General features: G+C 48.6%; 1 protein-coding gene across 4 annotated transcripts in view; it reads right to left on the reverse strand.

Annotated features, from left to right (window-relative positions):
• The window catches only part of SLC8A1 (solute carrier family 8 member A1), a 105,780-nt gene that overhangs the window by 75,938 nt on the left and 12,802 nt on the right, over window positions 1–17,040 (reverse strand). The gene's annotated exons all lie outside the window — the stretch shown is intronic.

Raw genomic sequence — 17,040 nt, forward strand, 5'->3', positions numbered from 1 at the left:
TCTTGCCTAGACACTGCTGTTCCAGCACAGAGATGGCACCGTGCTCAAAAGCAAGGAGCTGGCATTCCTGCTCTCAGCCTGCTGCATGCAGGCTTGTAACAGCTCACCCATAATGTTAATCTCAAACCAGTCAAGTGAGTTTGCCAACATGTCTAAGCCTTGAGCTGGAGCTCACAACGCTTGGTCCTCATCAAGACATCAGCCTCTGCACTGGACATCTCATAGAGCATTCTGACAGGCATGTGCCCCTGGGGCAGCCTTTCCTTTTCATTGCAGTTGAATGCCTTCCCACTACTCGCAGCTGAATTTCAAGAAAACAGCAGCGAACATCTCAATTAAAAAGCAGAGATTATAACCAAAAAGTCACGTTTCCTTTCCGAGATCTAACATACTGTCTCAACCTGCTTATTGTTATTAAGCAAACAGCAGCAAATCCATTTCTGCATATGTCCCTGCCATATGGGGTGTCAAAACTATGAGAACCACTTCTATTTCAATACCAACTCTTTGTTTCTCTTTCTGTAACTCATGCTGCATCTCACAGGGTGTGATCATGAAACCACCGACCAACCAACCAAATTTTGGTCTGTCTCAGTGCCAAAGCAGCAGTAACACCAGCCAGCTGTGACACAGCAAAGGGTGAGTTCCCAGGGTGGAAACAAACCCTGGATACAGCAAACCTCTCTGCAGTGACTGCAAATAAGGATATGCAGGCTTGAGAGCTACAGTTTGAAACAGAACCCTCCCCAAAAGGGGGGTTGTGCTGGTAGCTGTTATTTGTGCTAGTTTTTATTGTGTGGGCTGCATCAGAGGGCACTATTGGGCTCATCCAAGCAGTGCTGGTGCATTCCCAGCAGGAGCTCATCCTGCAGGCAGCACCAGGCTGGACGCACATGCACCACCGCACATCCCACTGCGGCCCGGGGCACCTGAGGGCACCGGGGTATCCTGAATTCTATCCCAGGAAAATACAGCTCATTTGTGACCTCTGAGGACTGGGCCTGACAGACACCAGTCCTCTCTGCAGGGAGCCTGCAAGGCCGAGCCAGGAGAGCAGCGTTTCACCTGCGTGGGTAGGCACAGCACATTGTAAGGCAGGATGAGGCAGAGCACAAGACTCCTAACCCTGGGATCATCACACAGAAGTTGAGCAGAGGAAGCTGGAATGGCAGGACAGAGATAAGAGCTTGAAACAGGGGCACTCTGATGAAAGCCAAGAGGTCTCTGTGGGAAGAAGGGGTTTTCCAGCCTCAGAGGAGGATTAGGTGTAGTGAGGAGTGACCTTGATGCCTGCTGCCTTATGTGAGAGCCCCTTTGCTGTCAACCCTCACTCCACATGCCTGGGAAGCCTGGCCACTTCTGTCCCCAGTGCACACTGCTCCCCCTGCCTTTCGTGCCACAGCCAACACGTGCTGCTCCAGACACTGCACAGGGACAGATCTGAAAAGAAAGGCCATTTTTTGGAGACATCTGCCAGATATGCCCAAGCACAAGGCTGGAAAGGAAAAGGAGCTGTCCCCAAAAGAGCACAGTGATATTTGCATGCAGGCTCACTCTCCCCAGCTGCAGGAGCAGCCGTCTCCACTCTTTCATGTGAATATGCAGCGTCCTCAGTAGAAATCTGGTACAAATATTTGTTGGATCTTCTCTCGGCAATCTCAATAGATATAACCCAGGGGTTTAGCTACTGGGGAAAACTCTGCAGTCTCTTATACTCCTCTAGACTTCAGAGATGCACTGCCTTTGCAGCTGGGATTTTTGAGATTTCAGAAGAGCTCCTTTGCCGAGAGAGCGGCCATGGAGCCTCCCAACAGGAGCAGTGGCCAGGGGATTAGCCCTCCTGCTCCGAGGCATTTTCAGCCCCAGCTGGGGTTCAGCTGTAACTCATGCTGCATCTCACAGGGTGTGATCATGAAACCACCGACCAACCAACCTGCAGGCTTCCCTCCACAAGGCTGCAGCCACCCTTACAGCTCTTCTGGCAGAAAGGGGAATTATCCTCCCTTCATCTGGCAGGGGCTGCTCCCCAGGCCCCAGTGCCCACATCCCCAAGGCAAAGGCACACCGTGCACCCTGCCAGTACATTCCCCTTCCTCCTCTTGGCCCAGTCAGACCTATTAACAGGATAATGAGAAGAAAGAAGTACAAGCCTGAAAAAAGCATCTCTGATGGGAGCATTTCAAAAGGCAGCCAGTTTCCAGAAGGCAAGAACTATTCTCCACGTCAATTATCTACAGAGATGCAAGAAACTGGATGACAATGAGAAATTAGATAATAAAAGCTCTGATTTAACTCATTAAGTTATGGCTCCAGGTATGTGTAGTCCCAGTGCATGCCAAATTTTATTTATGCCTGCATTGCAACCACCGCTGGAGAGCATTGCTACAAGGCACAGAGCGACTGAGGAAGAAATTGAAGGTAATTTTGTTCTGCAGCTCAAGAAATGTGAGCCATTTCCACTGTCACAGCACGCAAGCAAACCTCCACCTCCCTCTCAATGGAACCTGGAGCAATGTGACTGCATCTCCACAGCAGGACAATGGCCCAGGGCCCTCCCAGCATTGTAAATCTCTGCAGGTCACTCATCCTTAGTGTTGCAATGCAGGTTTCTGTCATCAGGGACTGAAGTAGACAAAAAAGACATTTTCTTTCATACCAGGTGTTTACTCTAAAATACAAGCAAACAACACCTCTAAATCTATATGGTTTCTCCTCCTCCAGCTTTTTAAATGAAAAGCAGGTATGCTTCTGTGGAGTTTCCAATTTTCCTAAATTTCACTGAGGGGAGAAAATGCAGCAAGGTACTTGTGGGGGAAATCCTCAATCTAACATTTCCTCAGTTTCTGCTGTTGTAGGAATGACAACCAACAAACATATACAACCTCTGTCCCACAGGGAGGTAAGCCAAATTATCTTCAGAGGCCATCCCCAGCTGCTTTGGCGTATGTAGCTATGTTGCATTTGCACTTTAGACAAATTTGAGATGAAGCCTTTCTCCACAGCCTTTTATGTTATAAACTGATGGCCTCCATCTCAACCAAAACCAGCCTGCAGCCAGCAGAGACATCCCACAGAACAATGAAGAAAGCCTTGCTCAAATACCAAGGTCACCCAGGCTGCTTGGACTCACCAGCAGGCAGAAGAGGCCCTCAGGAGACCCATTTCACTCCCCCTGCAGCGTGCCCACACCCCTGGGAGCATGGCCCCGAGGGAAGGGCTTCCCCTTATGGTGCCTTCCAGCCTCCTAAGGGTTTAAGCTCAGCCTGCTGGTGCCAGCTTTGTTACAGGTGTGACATAAACTGCTCTGTCCCAGATCCTGCTTTGCCTGCAGCAGATTCCCACCACCCTGTTGCGTTAATGACATGCTGCTCTTTCTGTGCTGGCAGTCATTAGTGCAGTGGTGTTGGGGAGATAACTGCTGCCAAACCAAGGCCCCTGCTCACAATAGCTGGTGCAAAGAGAACATCATTTTACTTCATTTTTAATGACCCAAATGCAAGCCTAAAGCTACCAGCGTTCAAATGCGTTAGCTGAGCTCACCAGTTCTCCTCTAATTAGTCCATGAGCCTAAGCTCAGAAAGAAATAAATGAATAAAACTTAAGCCACAAATCAAAGTGCCTGCACCCAGGCAGGGCTGGAGGGCAGGCACTGCTCCCCACTCCCCAAGGGGGTTGGGGGAGGTCACTGTCACGTTGAGTTCCAGGTCCAAAACTGGCACGTGGCTTTGCCACTTCCACCTGCTCCTCTGCAGGATTTCCCACCACATAACTGGGGTGCTAGAAGTAAATCCTTACTTGCAAAGAGCTGTTGCACAAGCTGCCTGACAATCTATACCTTCCCAATGTATGGGCTTTCACAGAGAAGCTGAGGTGCTGAAGTGTTGTTGCTTCACCTTCTGTCACAGTTGCTGTTAGCAGGGTTTCCCAAAACACTTGGCCTGAAATGTAACCCCCCTGCTTCAGTTTCCCAAGTCAATGGAGGAAAGTTTGGGTCAAAATGCAAAATGAATCTTCTGTGAAGCAGGAAATAACTAAAAAAAAAATCTGACCACCCCAAACGTCAATTCATTTCTTTAGACTTCCAGATTGGGTTATTCAGGTTGCAGATTTCCCAAAAGGTAAATCTTCCTTCCCTAAACAATAACACTCACACAGATCAGTACATTTTCCTTCACTTACAGGAAAGGTATTTTAAACCTCTGCTCTAGCTGGGAGGGAAGAGATTAACACAATATTAAATATGGAGCTCTTCATCTTATCCTTTTTCTTTCCTCTCTCACATGCACTGCGTTGGCACCAAAACGCTGATGAATAGCAGGAAAATTCAGATCAATTTAGTTCTTCCTTTCCCAGACAAGTGATTTTTCTTGGCAAGGCTAGAAGTACTCTCTTTCCCTCATTGCTTTTACCTTTGATGCCTAGTGCCAAGCCAGGGTTCTCCCTGCAAACACACTGAACATGACACTTGACAGCTTTTTCAAAGTACCTGTTGCCAACCTGAGCAGCACAACCTTGCTCTAAGGTTTGATGGGACAGGGGGGTTCTGAGGGGAACCAAGCACTTTGCAGCTCTTAAGTGCTCAGCAGCAGCTAAGAGGAGGCATTCATAAAAACCATTGTGATTTTGGCTCCTCTTTCACTTTTTCCTTCCACTCCTTTTCCAGTTATTCACATTTTACCTTAGCCCACCTCATCCCCACAGATGCATTTCCCCCGTTATCCTTTCACTTCCCTAATTGCTGAGGCATGGGCAGGTGCAGCCCTCAGGTACACGTGCACCTTGAGGTATTTGCATCCCTTTTGGATGCAAATGGCTGCAGCTGCTGCCTGAGCCCATCTACTCACACCAGAGGAAAGGCAGTGCTGTGGATTAGCTGGCTGAGCTGTGCAGTAGCTGCAGGTGACAAATGAACAGTGCCCGTGAGGCAGAGCAGTGGCTGAGCAGTGCCACACTCCCTCTGATATATAGGATTTATAGGATTAAGTGCCTGTTTTTCAAGCCCTGGGAGTGTGGCTGTGTTTTCCAGAAGGCCTCTGGTTTATACCATGTGTGTGGTTAAGCAGGTTGCTGTGGCTCTCCCTTGTTGCTGGTGCTGACTCTACTTTTCTCCATTTCACACCAGAAACCCCAGCACTGTATCAGTGTGCCTAGCCCTGAGATTACAGTGACTGGGGGAGGAAATCAGCCCCTCTTGTGCCCCACAACCACAGAAAGAGAAATTATTCTCATTGTGAGCTAGCCCTGTGCCTGTGCCCACAAAGGCAAGGGACATCTCCTCTCCCAGGCTTCCTCCCAGCACTGCCAAGCCTCTGGCCCTGCCTCACAGCTGGCAGCTAACAGCTTCCCAGCATCTCCCCTCAAAATGCACTCCTTCAGCAGGGTAATGAGCTCCCCAGGTTGAGTCTTTTACTGACTCCCCACAAATCACTGAAAGGACAAACTGCTGGTTTGCCTCATTAGCAAGTGTTTTGTGGAAATCTGTTTGTGTATTTGCAAGACACCAACATGCTCATTCATACTAATGCAGGAATGCTTGAACTGAGAAGCAACTTAAGCCTTCCACCTTTCCTTCCAGCTCTAGAGGACTGGCAATTAAGAGCAATTCTTCTCCCAAAGCATGGCAGCTTCTTCCCTGGCACACCAAGGACCAGACAGGGCACACTAGATATTAGTCAGCATTTTTCTTATGACCGCAGCTCTTGGAGCCCTGGGATTCAACAACAAATTCAATTTTCACCTAAAACACAATGAGTGAAGGATGCCCTGAGGTTTTTAGCTCTTGGCACAGCAGAGGAAAACATCACCAGAAAGGCTCAGACAAATAAAATGAGCCTCAATGGCACAGGCATCACTTTTGGGTCTTGTAACATTTTAAGCAGCTGTATCACCAGGGAAGGAGGCTGTTTGTGACAACATCACAGATGTGACTCATGGGCTTTGCACATTGAAAGAGCAAGGCTCTTCACGGGCAGAATGTGGGGGCAAAGGCCAGGCAAAAGATTGTTAAGGAATCTCTGCTGTGTGACCATTCAGGAGCCACTCTGGGAGTCACAAGTGCACCATCCAAGGCTTCCCCTGCTGGGACCAAAGCCCCTTGGCAGCAGGAGGCTCCAGTGAACCCAGCTTGGTTCCCACCCCACACCCCACTCACACTGTCAGATTCTCTCACTCAGTCCCAGGTTTCCTGCAGATGTCTGGTTCTTTTCATTTAATCGAGGTGCAGTCACACAGTAACAGCCTGAGCTGATGCCTCCAGGGTCAGTGAAGGGATCCCTGGGCTTCTGCACCCCTACAGTCTGTGCCCCCATTCCCCTCGTGCTCTTTATGCCCCTTACACTTGATATCTGTTTGGGGTCTTCTGCTTGTTTATTTGGGTTCTGTAGAGTCTCCAGGGGACTGGCCACCCCCAGGCAGTGCTGCAGGTCTCTGTCCCCTTTGTCAGACAAAGAGTTGGTGCCAGGTCACGGCCCCTTGCCTGAAGTTTCAGTTCTTTCCCCCACCCCGGGCACAACGTGCAGCTCCCACTGCAGCTGCACAACAAGAGACCTGCACTAGGTGTGCTCCTCAACAAGAACAGGCGTCAAGGATGCAGGAAAAGGAGCCCTAGGCTTTCACCTGTGCTTTTCAAAGCTGCTGCCTTCAGAAGGCAGAAGCCCTCTGGCACTTTATATTTACAAATTAAAACAGGAACCACTTCCTTCGGCAGCCAAGGCTGAACTAAAAGCCTTCCTTAAGGGTTTGAAGTTGCTGAGGAAGAGGAATTTTGGATAACTTGAGGCTGGTTCTGCAGTTCTAATCTGTCAGATGACATGAATCCATCCAAGCTTTCCCTCGTCGTGATTCTGCATTAACACCCAGCAGCAGCCATGGGATGAGAGCTGCTGCTGCAGTCCAGGGAGCTTTCAGCTGGCTCAGCTGGCTCAGCTGACAGGGAATGTTTGAGCACAAGGCAGGCACTCTGCAGGGGAAGCAAACTGCCCTCCTGGCTTGAAGAGGACAGGTGAAAGGATCAGAAATCAGGGACTGTATATGGGATGCACCAAAGGAACAGGGAGGGGAAGTGGTTGCTTAAGTGGCTGGAGGGAACTTGTAGGAAAATAACCTAGATAACTTTGCAGGATTTGTGGAGCAAAGGGGAACACTGGCATGGTGCTCCCTGGAGATTCTAGGATACCCCTGGCTGGCAGGCACAGGGGCAAGAGATTTTTTTCCTGCACAATGGGAGAAAAGGGCACAAAAGTTGTTTCTCAGACCAAGTATTTACAACCCTCTCTGACTTCCCCTGCATTCTCAGGTTTGCCTTTCCTTAGGTAGGTGCCTGCAATGGCCTTGCTCAGCTGCATGTAAGAGCAGAGCAATCTCCCTTTCTCTTCCTAAGAACTGGGTTCCCATTACCTGCTCTAGGAGAGGGAGGACATCGTGCAGCAATAAAGAGGTGGTGGTCCAAGGGAATTTTCCTAGTTCTTCTCTTTAGGTGTGTTTCCCAGGTAAAGTCTGATAAGCATAGCCCCTAGCCTACCTCTGCCTTCAGATCTGTTCATTAGCACCTTTGGGAGGGTTTTCCAGGACTGCCAGTTCTCAGGGGGCTGAGATACGGTGCTTTAATTGTATATAATTAAATACTGCTCCCTTATCTAGATTTTAAAGTTTACTGTTGGGGTTTCAGTACCAATGCTCTCTTCTCCTCTAATTATCTTCCTTAATGTGTGCAGCCTTGCTTCTTCCCCCACGGGGACAGGGCTCTCCTGCAGGGAGCCTTGGATTGCATCTAATTATTAGCAAAGGAGACAGACGGCGACACTGCCCCTGCCCCAGGTGTCCCTTGAGAGCAAGGAGCCCAGAATGGGTGGCCACAGGGAAGCTGTGCCATGTGTGCATGTGGTCTTTCTGCTCCATCTGTAGGTTGCTTTGCATGTTATCCCATCACAGGTTCATGGCAGAAGATCCTGCTGGACAAGGGGCCACCTGACTGAAGTGCAGCTCACACGAGGAGCACTTTTGCCTGGCTAGCACATAGCAAGAGGAGAGGAGTTCCCAAGGCCTCATCTGACCTAAGGTGTATTGAAAGAGACAATACACCTGATACCTTCAGTCAGTTTTTGGGCAGTGCCTTCTAAGCTGTCTTCTGCTGTTGACAGAGGCCACTCACTCCCCCAGGAGAGAGCCACGAGGATGGTTACCCTCCTCTTGAATATCTTCAGGATATATCATCTGTCTCATTCATTGCAAGAGCACAGTGTTCTGAGCTCAGATTTGGCTGCCAGGTCATAATGGCACCTCCTGACTTAGTTGTTCCCCTCCCACTTGAATTTGTGTTTATGACTGCTCTTACACAAGCACTTTACAGTGTCTTGCTTCTGTTCAGGCTAATTCACATCTCTGTAAAGCCCCATCCTACCTCTGATAACACTTTCAAACTATTCTATCTTCAAGCTAAAACACCAATTTTCTCTTTCCCATGCCAACAAGCTCAATTTCAAGACAAGCACCTACTGAACACCTTTTCACCCCCATCCAGTGACACATTTCTCTTTCCAGACAGATTAGCCCCCTTCACCCCAGTGGCCCATTTAGCCAGGGCTTGCTTATGACAGTGCTAAACAAGACAACATTAAAAGCCCTTCTGAAGCTCAGTGATATGACAACACTGCTTCTCCTTTACCCAAAAGGCTGGCATAAAAGGAAATTAGGTTGGCTTGATAAGATTTGTTCTTGACAAATATATGCTGGCTGTTATTCATCTCCTTGTTATCTTTGAGGTACTTACAAATAACGTGTTGATTTATTCTAGGCTCTTTTAGGTACAAAAGCAGACCTAATCTGGCTGAGCTGCTTTTGAAGGCAGCTTCTGAGCTTGCCTGCACATGTCACCTATTGGCCAGGAAACCTTCCAGAGGGACTGCTAAGAACCCCCCATGCACTCCCCTTACAGCACGAGGCCAGAATTCCATGTGCCTCCTGTTCTGGGGACAGGGCATGCTGTGTCATCTCTGTCCTCCACCTCAGGCCTCATGATCACAGACATCACAGAGGGGCCTGCTTCTTGGCAGAAGCTGTTGTTCAGCTCCCTTCCCCTTTTCCCTCTGCATTGCTAAGGCATGAATGTCCACAATATCTCCTTCCCATCTAATTCTTGTCCAGTTCATGCTCTGCCTGATTCTGACCCAACCCTCCCACACTTCTCTGTTACAATCCTCCCTACTAAACTGACCCATTTTCAGATTTTTGTAGGAGTCTTTCTGAGTTTCAGGTCACCAGAGAGCTCATGAGTCAGGTAAATCTCGTGCTACACTTCCCTCCTTATTCCCAGGATGATATATGCCTGGGGCATTGATACAGACTATGTTTACATTATTTTTGCCCTGTGTAGGGGTGATATCTTATTCCCCTTGGTCCTGTCACATACCCAGTCACTGAGGAGGAAGATAAATTTCAATAACCGAACCTAAAGTGTGAATGGAAATCTACTGAACCAAGTGAGCACTTGGCTCCTGTGCAGGTAAAACCTGCTCCCTACCTGCCTGAGCCAAAGTAACAGGTTTTGTTTCAGATCAATCCTCCTCTTCTCAATGAAACCAGGGCGTCTCTCCCTTGCTCTCTGCAGCTCAATTCATTCCAGACTCCCTGCAGAACTGGCTTTTTTCCTGCCTTACACGCTGTGACAGGGCTGTGAATTTCAGTGAGGGCTGTGCAGCGTGAGCACAGTGGCACTGCCGAGGGCCGAGCGTGGCTGTGGCCAAGGACAGACACACAGCTCCTGGGAGCACAGTGTCCACGGGCTCCAGACAGGAGTGCTGCCTGCCCTGGTCCTGAGGCATGCCAGAAGAACTCATCTGCTGCCTGCCCTGATCCCAAGGCATGCCAGAATAAGGCATCTGTCACAAGGCTGCTGCTCAGGATGCACGGGGGAGGTTTGGGGGCAGAGGGTGGCACAGCCATGGCCACATGAGCAGTACAGAGATGGGAGGGCAAGCACCAGGGAGAGGGCCAGGCAGGGGGATGCTGAGAGCCTGCTTGGCAGTTTTGAGGGCTGCTGAGTGCTCATGGATCCATAGTTTTCTACTCCAAATTGTTTGCAAAAACCCACGCGTAACTATTTTGTTCTTTAGGATCACGTGTACTGACAGATTAAACCAGGAGCACGCAAGCACATCTCAAAGGAAGGAAGCAACCAAGTTTGGAAAAGAACTCTGAGCAAATCAATCCCTTTTTGCCTTCATGTCCTTCCTATGTCCCAGCTAGCGAGACAACAGCTTTGCCACCTGGTGACAGTGCATCTGGCCCTTGGGACAAAGGTCTCCTGCAGGGTGTACTGGGCTTGTGGTTGAATTAGAGCCATATTGCATGGCCCCAAAATAGCACAGTGTGTGACAAGCACACATCAGTGTTTTAATGGGAGCAAATAACCAGAGAAATCACTCAAGCCCTCAAACGAAGGTTCCTGATAACAATGCCATAGAATTTAAACCATTGCTTGAAAAACTCCAAAGGTAGTGTCTCTGCACTGGACTCCACTCACTTGTGCCCTATCCCTGCCCCCAGCCATCTGCACTCAGGGGACCTTTCCCTGGAAAATACTTTGCTCTGAGGGTGCAAGAATATGTCATCAGTTCCATCTCTCTCCTTCCAGCACCCAGCTGACAGGGATCCAGCCATGCCCCCCATTCTTTGTTATTGCTTTGTTTCTCACTGCCAGACACATTTGATTGTTACTTTGATTGTGTAGGAAGCAGTCCAGACATTATGGAAATGGAACCATATAGGGACTGGGCAGAGGAGGCTCATGCTGGTCACCCTCTTACTTACACAGCAATGGGAATATTTTCTCTCTTACACTAAGATATTTTTAAAACAGAGAATGCTGTTACTGTTTGTTGTCACCCAGGATCCAGCATTGCCATTCTTGGAAACCAGCACAGTGCTTCTAATGTCATTGTCAGAAACTTTATTAGTAGAGTTTTTGATATCTCCCAAGATGTCCTCAGGCTAAGTGGCATTTATGACTTGGAGAGGACTGACCCTAACTCCAGCCATGCTCAGGACTGCAAAGAGGAACACATACCCCATAGTACCAGTGCAGCGAGGCCATGCACACACCATGGCAAACACTGTGGCTGTGAGACATTGCTAACCAAAGCTCCTCATCCAAGAGTATTGGGAAAACACAGGTGGGTCAGCAAGACCAGACTGTGAAGGTTAAGCTAAAACAGTTCCCCTATGATGCTGGAGAACAGGGGAAGGAGCAGAGACAAGGGATAGGATAGGTGACTTTCCCCTTGCATGGCAGTGATGTGCATGTCTTTGCTAGTGGACACATGATTTTGTCCCTGGTGTGAGCAGAGCCAGTGGAGACACACAGAAACCAGCTCCAGACATGGAAGACTGGGTCTGGCAAGGGCAGGGCAGCATCACATCCCCCTGAGAGCAGAGAGCTGGCTGATCACACTCACTCGCCTGCAGCATGCGGGATGCTGCCTCCAGGCTCAGCCTCTCCTTCTGAGGAGGGGCTGCTTCTGACTCACTCTGCCAGGTCCAGCTTCTCCTCTCTGTTTGGCTTTGGATGGCAGCAGATGTTTCTCTGCCTATCTGTACAGATGCTTGGATGCTGGCTGTGGTCAGCTGTCTGCTTTTTGTCCTGTCACTCTCATTTTGAGCCCATGGATTCAGCCCTGCTGCTGGAAGAATACCGAGTGCCATCCTCTGAGTTCAAACCCAAGGGCAAAGTGTCACAGGAAAGAAGTCTACTCCCAAGGCAAATGCCCAACTTGAACTCCAGTTCCATTGGGATCCTGTGCAACAATGAATTACCTCTCCCTGCTCAAGGGCTTGCCACAGCCATGGATTTTGTGTGCACAGCTGGAAGAGGGAGAGATGCCTGTTCTCTTGTAAAAACCTGCTGGTGCCAATGCTGCTCCCAGTAGTGCTCAAACACAGACCAGGGAGAGAAGTGTCTGCAAAAAGGAATAGGACTCCTCCTACCTCCTATTCTTGTCTCCCCATCAGGGAGCTGTGGAGCAGTGCTTCACTCTGAGATAACTTTCCTGTGCCAACAAGCTTTGCTAGGGCTGTTGTTTTAACTTCTTAAAACAAGACTAGATCCTGCATTTTGTGAATCACTACAATGCATTTAATAGGTAGCCTTTTCATAAGGGAGCGCAGCGGATGTGTGCACAGGCCCTGATGAAGCTAATAACTACCTCTCAATGGCTTTCAGGGAGTTATTACATATTTAAGATCCAAGCTCCCTTAATCAACCACAGAGATGCAGCTGGCAGCAGTAAATTGCCAACAACAGTTCATTACAAATAAGGAAACATTGTTTTTCCAAGGACAAAAACTGTGTCAGTTCCTCAGCTAACTCCTGTCCTCACCCTTCTCCCCCCGCCACTCACCCCCAGTGATGTGCTGGCACAACTTGCTTTGTCCAATAACACGACTTCACTGCCTAATCCCCTCCACAGGGGACATCATGCAATCAAGTTCCTGGATTTCCTGACTTATTTGGGCAAACAGCACAGTCTGCATCCCGTGCTCTGTTCCTCCCCCTCCAGGGGCAGGAATTGTCCCACACTACCATGATGAGTGCCACAGGAGCGCCCGCAGTGGCTTCACCCTGGTGAGCAAATGAAGTCACGGGACACTCAGAGACACAGCTGTGAGTTTGCCCTTCAGGGGCCTGAGACCTGATGTGGCACTTAGGAATGAGTTTTTCAACACCTGCCATGTCCTGAGCACAGCACAAAGGGGAAGGTCTGTGGACATCACATGGCCTTATTCCCTTGCTGTCTCCTAACAGAGACGTGGTTGACCATGCAGCTGAGGCAGGAGCACAGCACTTTAAGAGAGATGCCCATGCCTGGGAGATATTAAGACCAATATTTTAAGAGTCTTCAGGAAAGACTAAACATTGTTTGAACGAAGAGGAGAAAAAGAAAAGACAGTTGACCCTGTTAGAGCTGTATCTTCCCCTCTGAAGAGGCAACAACCAGCTTTTGGCCTTCAGGAACCAAAGAAATTATGCATTTCAGGCCCAGAGAACTTCTCCTCCTCAAAAGGGAAGCAGGCCCCATCCATGTCCCAGCGTGGTGCAACACCCCTGCTGTGGGCCTCGGCTGGGGCCAGCTCGCCAAGAGGGATCCGTACTGGATGGGCAAGGAAAACTGGGTGCTTCTGCCAAGGATCCAAGCTGGCCATATCTGTACTGCCTACAAATCCCACTGGACCAAGGATCCAAGCCCTAGATCCAGCTGGCCTTGTCTGTACTGCCTGCAAATCCCACTGGGCCAGGCAAGACTTCCAGTGGTGAGGGGAGAATACTCTGCAAAGCCCATGCTGGGCCCTGGAAGCAGGCCAAGCAAGAGTTTAATCTTTCTTTGGTCTCCTTTGATATCTCACAGTGTGCTGCCAGACATTAACCCTGTGCAAGCTGGGCCTGTAGAGTCAGGGGATGCACATTGGCCCAGAGGAACAGAGTGGGACCACAAAGAGGAAGAGAATGTGCTCAACAGTGAAACCTGAAAAAGGGAATGTTTCTTTGCTTCCCTTCCAGCCTGGTTCACAGCATTCTCTCTACCACATCAGAAGACATCCTGCTCTTCAACTGCATCCTACTGCAGGGCTGCTCATGCTGGAGGCTTTAATTTTTCCTCTGAAGCTGCAAGCCACAGATGAAAAACTGATATAAAGGGGTTCCAGGGCTGAGTCAGGATATTATTTTTGCTGTTTCTTTAGAAATTCCTGACCCAACTTCTTTTTGGAGAAGAAAAGAAAAGGGGCACTTAAAAAAGCAGTACCACTTGGTTCCCCTCCTGCCACCATCTCTATTTATTGACACTGACATTTTTAAAGGGCTCTTGGGAAGGAGCCTATGTGGTTTCCGAGGACACTTTCCCAAAAAAAAATCAGAGAATGTAACTGATGGTTTGTGTCTCTTTTAGTATTCAGCTCCTAAATTTATGCTTCCAGAGAAATGCCAAAACTGACTTGGACAAGTAAAATTCAGTGGGCAAAGAGTGTCATTTCCTAAATCTGCAGCAGACATGTTTTATGAAAACAACTAAACTGCATATTATGAACAGCAAGACCATTTGACATAAGATTTTCCAGGCATTTACAGGTGTGACTGCATAGGTGAAATATGAGTTTAATTGGTTGTCCATATGTACCATCTTCTTCACTGACATTAATGCAGTAAAATCTTTTCTTTTGGGGTGTGTGTGCAGACATCTGGAGTGCAGATTGTAACAGATCTCTAGTTGCAATGTTATCCCTAGAAAAATGGTGTTTTTTGAACATGAAAGAACACACTGCTTTCAAAGGGCTTTGCAGTCACATCTGGAATAAGTGCTCCTCCTGATGCTGAGACAGAAAGGAGAAGAGCTGATGGGATATCAGCTGAGGGAAAGCTTGCTTCCTTCTCTAATATAGGAAGCTGGACTTCTTTTGAATTATTTAGCATTCAGTCAGCAGATAAAAATACACTGCCTGGATGAACCAGTGACCTCTTCTATGATCACAATAGCTGTAGTAGCTGGGGGGGCAGGAAGGGCTACAAGTGCACATTTTCCCCATGTTCTCCTGCAGAAAGCTTCAATCATTAATGGAGATGCAAGACAAGGCTGGAGCCACCTTGTTGAGGCTGGGCTCAGAGGAAAGGCTCTCTTACACTTTAAATCACAGCACCCACACTGATATCTCAGAGCCCCAGGTACCTGTGCAGCATCACTGAGAGTGACCTTGCTCAGACCCCAGCCAGACACCTTTTCCCAAGAAGCTTGGAGCAATGTGCCATGCAAACCCCATCTAAAAGCTGTTTATTTCACCTAACATGCATCCATTGAACACACAAGCTGTGCTCCAGGAACAAGGAGCAGAAAAGCACCACTCCAAGAGGCAGTGCTGGGTTGAATGTTCCACAGGAGGACCAACATCTTCTCCACTACACATCTTTTTTTGGTAGCATCAGAATGAGATGTTTGATTAAATGCACAGGAGCAGCATGGCTTCAGCAGTTAAACTGCTATTTTGTGTATTCTGGGAAGGGGGGACATCAACAGATTGCAAAATGCGAAAGTCTCTCTGGACACTGCAAACAAACAACATGTTACATAATTAGGCCTTTTGGGAACCAGAGGAAGGTCTCCAGAAGATCAGGGCCCTCCCAGCGCTTTCTAATTTTACTGGGACTTACCAGCAAGCCAGCCCTCTACTAACAGAGGCTTGTGCATGCTTTTCTTTCATCTTCATGTCTCCCTGTACTGCCCTACCTTTGTTATTACTGCCCCAGAAAAACACATCTTACTCACTTTTATCAAGCTGATTCATTCAGACTTGAATGGCAGAACTGAAGAGGCACTAAAGACCTTTAGAAAGGGCAGCAAAGACATCTCTTGGCCATCAGAGCATGAGAAAACCCAGAATTTTAGAACTTTAATGGATCCAGTATGCTAGGGAATTGCACCATTCCATATAACCATGGCTTAACTGAAGTACAGCACTATCAAGCAATGACAGAGCAAAAAGTCTTTAGCTCCATAATCCACATATTGTGCTAGTATATATTTATTGGAGCAAATTCTTCCAGGGGAGCATGCCTGTAAGCAGCAGCTCAGCATCAGGAACCCTCTGCCTCTGTGTTGTCCTAAACTCGTGTCCAGGCAAAACATGGACCTGGCAGGAAATCTGCCAGTCAGATTGTACCACCAGCACCTGAGCATGGACTGTGGCAGCTGAGTTTTAGATTAATAGCTGAGCCTTAGATTAATACTGCCTTTGAGCCCATGGATAGATTGGAATATGTACCATTGGTTTCATTCTGCCAGTGTCCTCTCCCACCTGAATGGAGAGAGCCCCTTGGTCAACATCTGTCCCTGCAGTCACCACCTCCTTACACTTCTGAGGTGCCATCACTCACTGTGATTCCTGGGAGGGACAGTTTAAAGACAGTAGAGATACAATGGCAGGCTTGGGTTTCTGAGAAAGCTCCTTTCCCCTGCTTCTTGCTGGCTGTGCACATTCTGGCAGCTAGTAAGAAGAGGAAGGAGGAGGCTTGCAGCCCTGGTGAGGGCACACCAGCACAGATCCCACAGGATGTGGTCAGCTGGCTTCCAGCACACCCCTTGGTTACTGGGCTGTCGGCAAAAGTCAGAGGTGAACAGCTCAGAGGAGGGAAGGCCACACCAGGCACAGCAGTGCTGGGGAGAACACCTTGCCTCATCACAGCCCAAGCACCAAGGGGCAGCACAGACACAGGTCTTGGATGAAGGACAGCACAGAGATCCTGGCCACAGTGCTGGATCCAAGGAAAGGCATATTCCAAGCCTCTCTGAGCACTGTTACAGAGCCTGTGGCCGTGTGTTTGGCCTGCCATGTAAACATGTCACATCCCATGGGAGCTGGGAACAAATGGCAAAGGCTAACTGCCACTAGCCCAGTTTTGGTAGTGCTGAGTGACCTGGATAAAAAGCAAAGAGCCTTTGGGAGATATCCTTATAGCCTAGTTCATTGGATCTTTGCAGACAACTCCCTGCTTCTCCCAAAATGATAAAAAAATTCAAATAAATGCATTCCTCTCTACTATATTTAGCATTCAGGAGTCAGGAGCCATGTGCTCTCGACCCTTGTGTGAGCAGCATGTCTGTTGTAGCCTCCAGAGCTACAATGTTGTAGAGCTGTGAACTTTTTGCTCAGTTTTTCCTGGGAAGTCAAAATCCCAACTGGTATAAATCCTGCCTGAGAACTACAAATCACCTTTTTCCCCCTGCCATCTACTTTCAAGAAGTTTTATGAAGAAGTTTCATTCTCCCTCTGCAGACACAGCAGACACAGGTGACAGACAGAACACAGGGACCACTCTGGGCACACACCATGGTTTGTTTCAGCTCCTGGGAGACCAGCAGCACAATAAATAACACCCAAGCCAAAATTTCGCTCTCCCTTTACACAGCAGTGCCCTTTACCAGTTACTTCTTTCAGTTCTACGCAGTGTTTTTGTGCTACAGAACTTAGTCCCTGTTGTCTGCAAACACAGAATTCACTGTA

This window comes from Agelaius tricolor, unplaced genomic scaffold (genome assembly GCF_023055355.1).
Source record: "Agelaius tricolor isolate 1412-34295 unplaced genomic scaffold, bAgeTri1.0.p SCAF_1, whole genome shotgun sequence".
NCBI lineage: Eukaryota > Metazoa > Chordata > Aves > Passeriformes > Icteridae > Agelaius > Agelaius tricolor.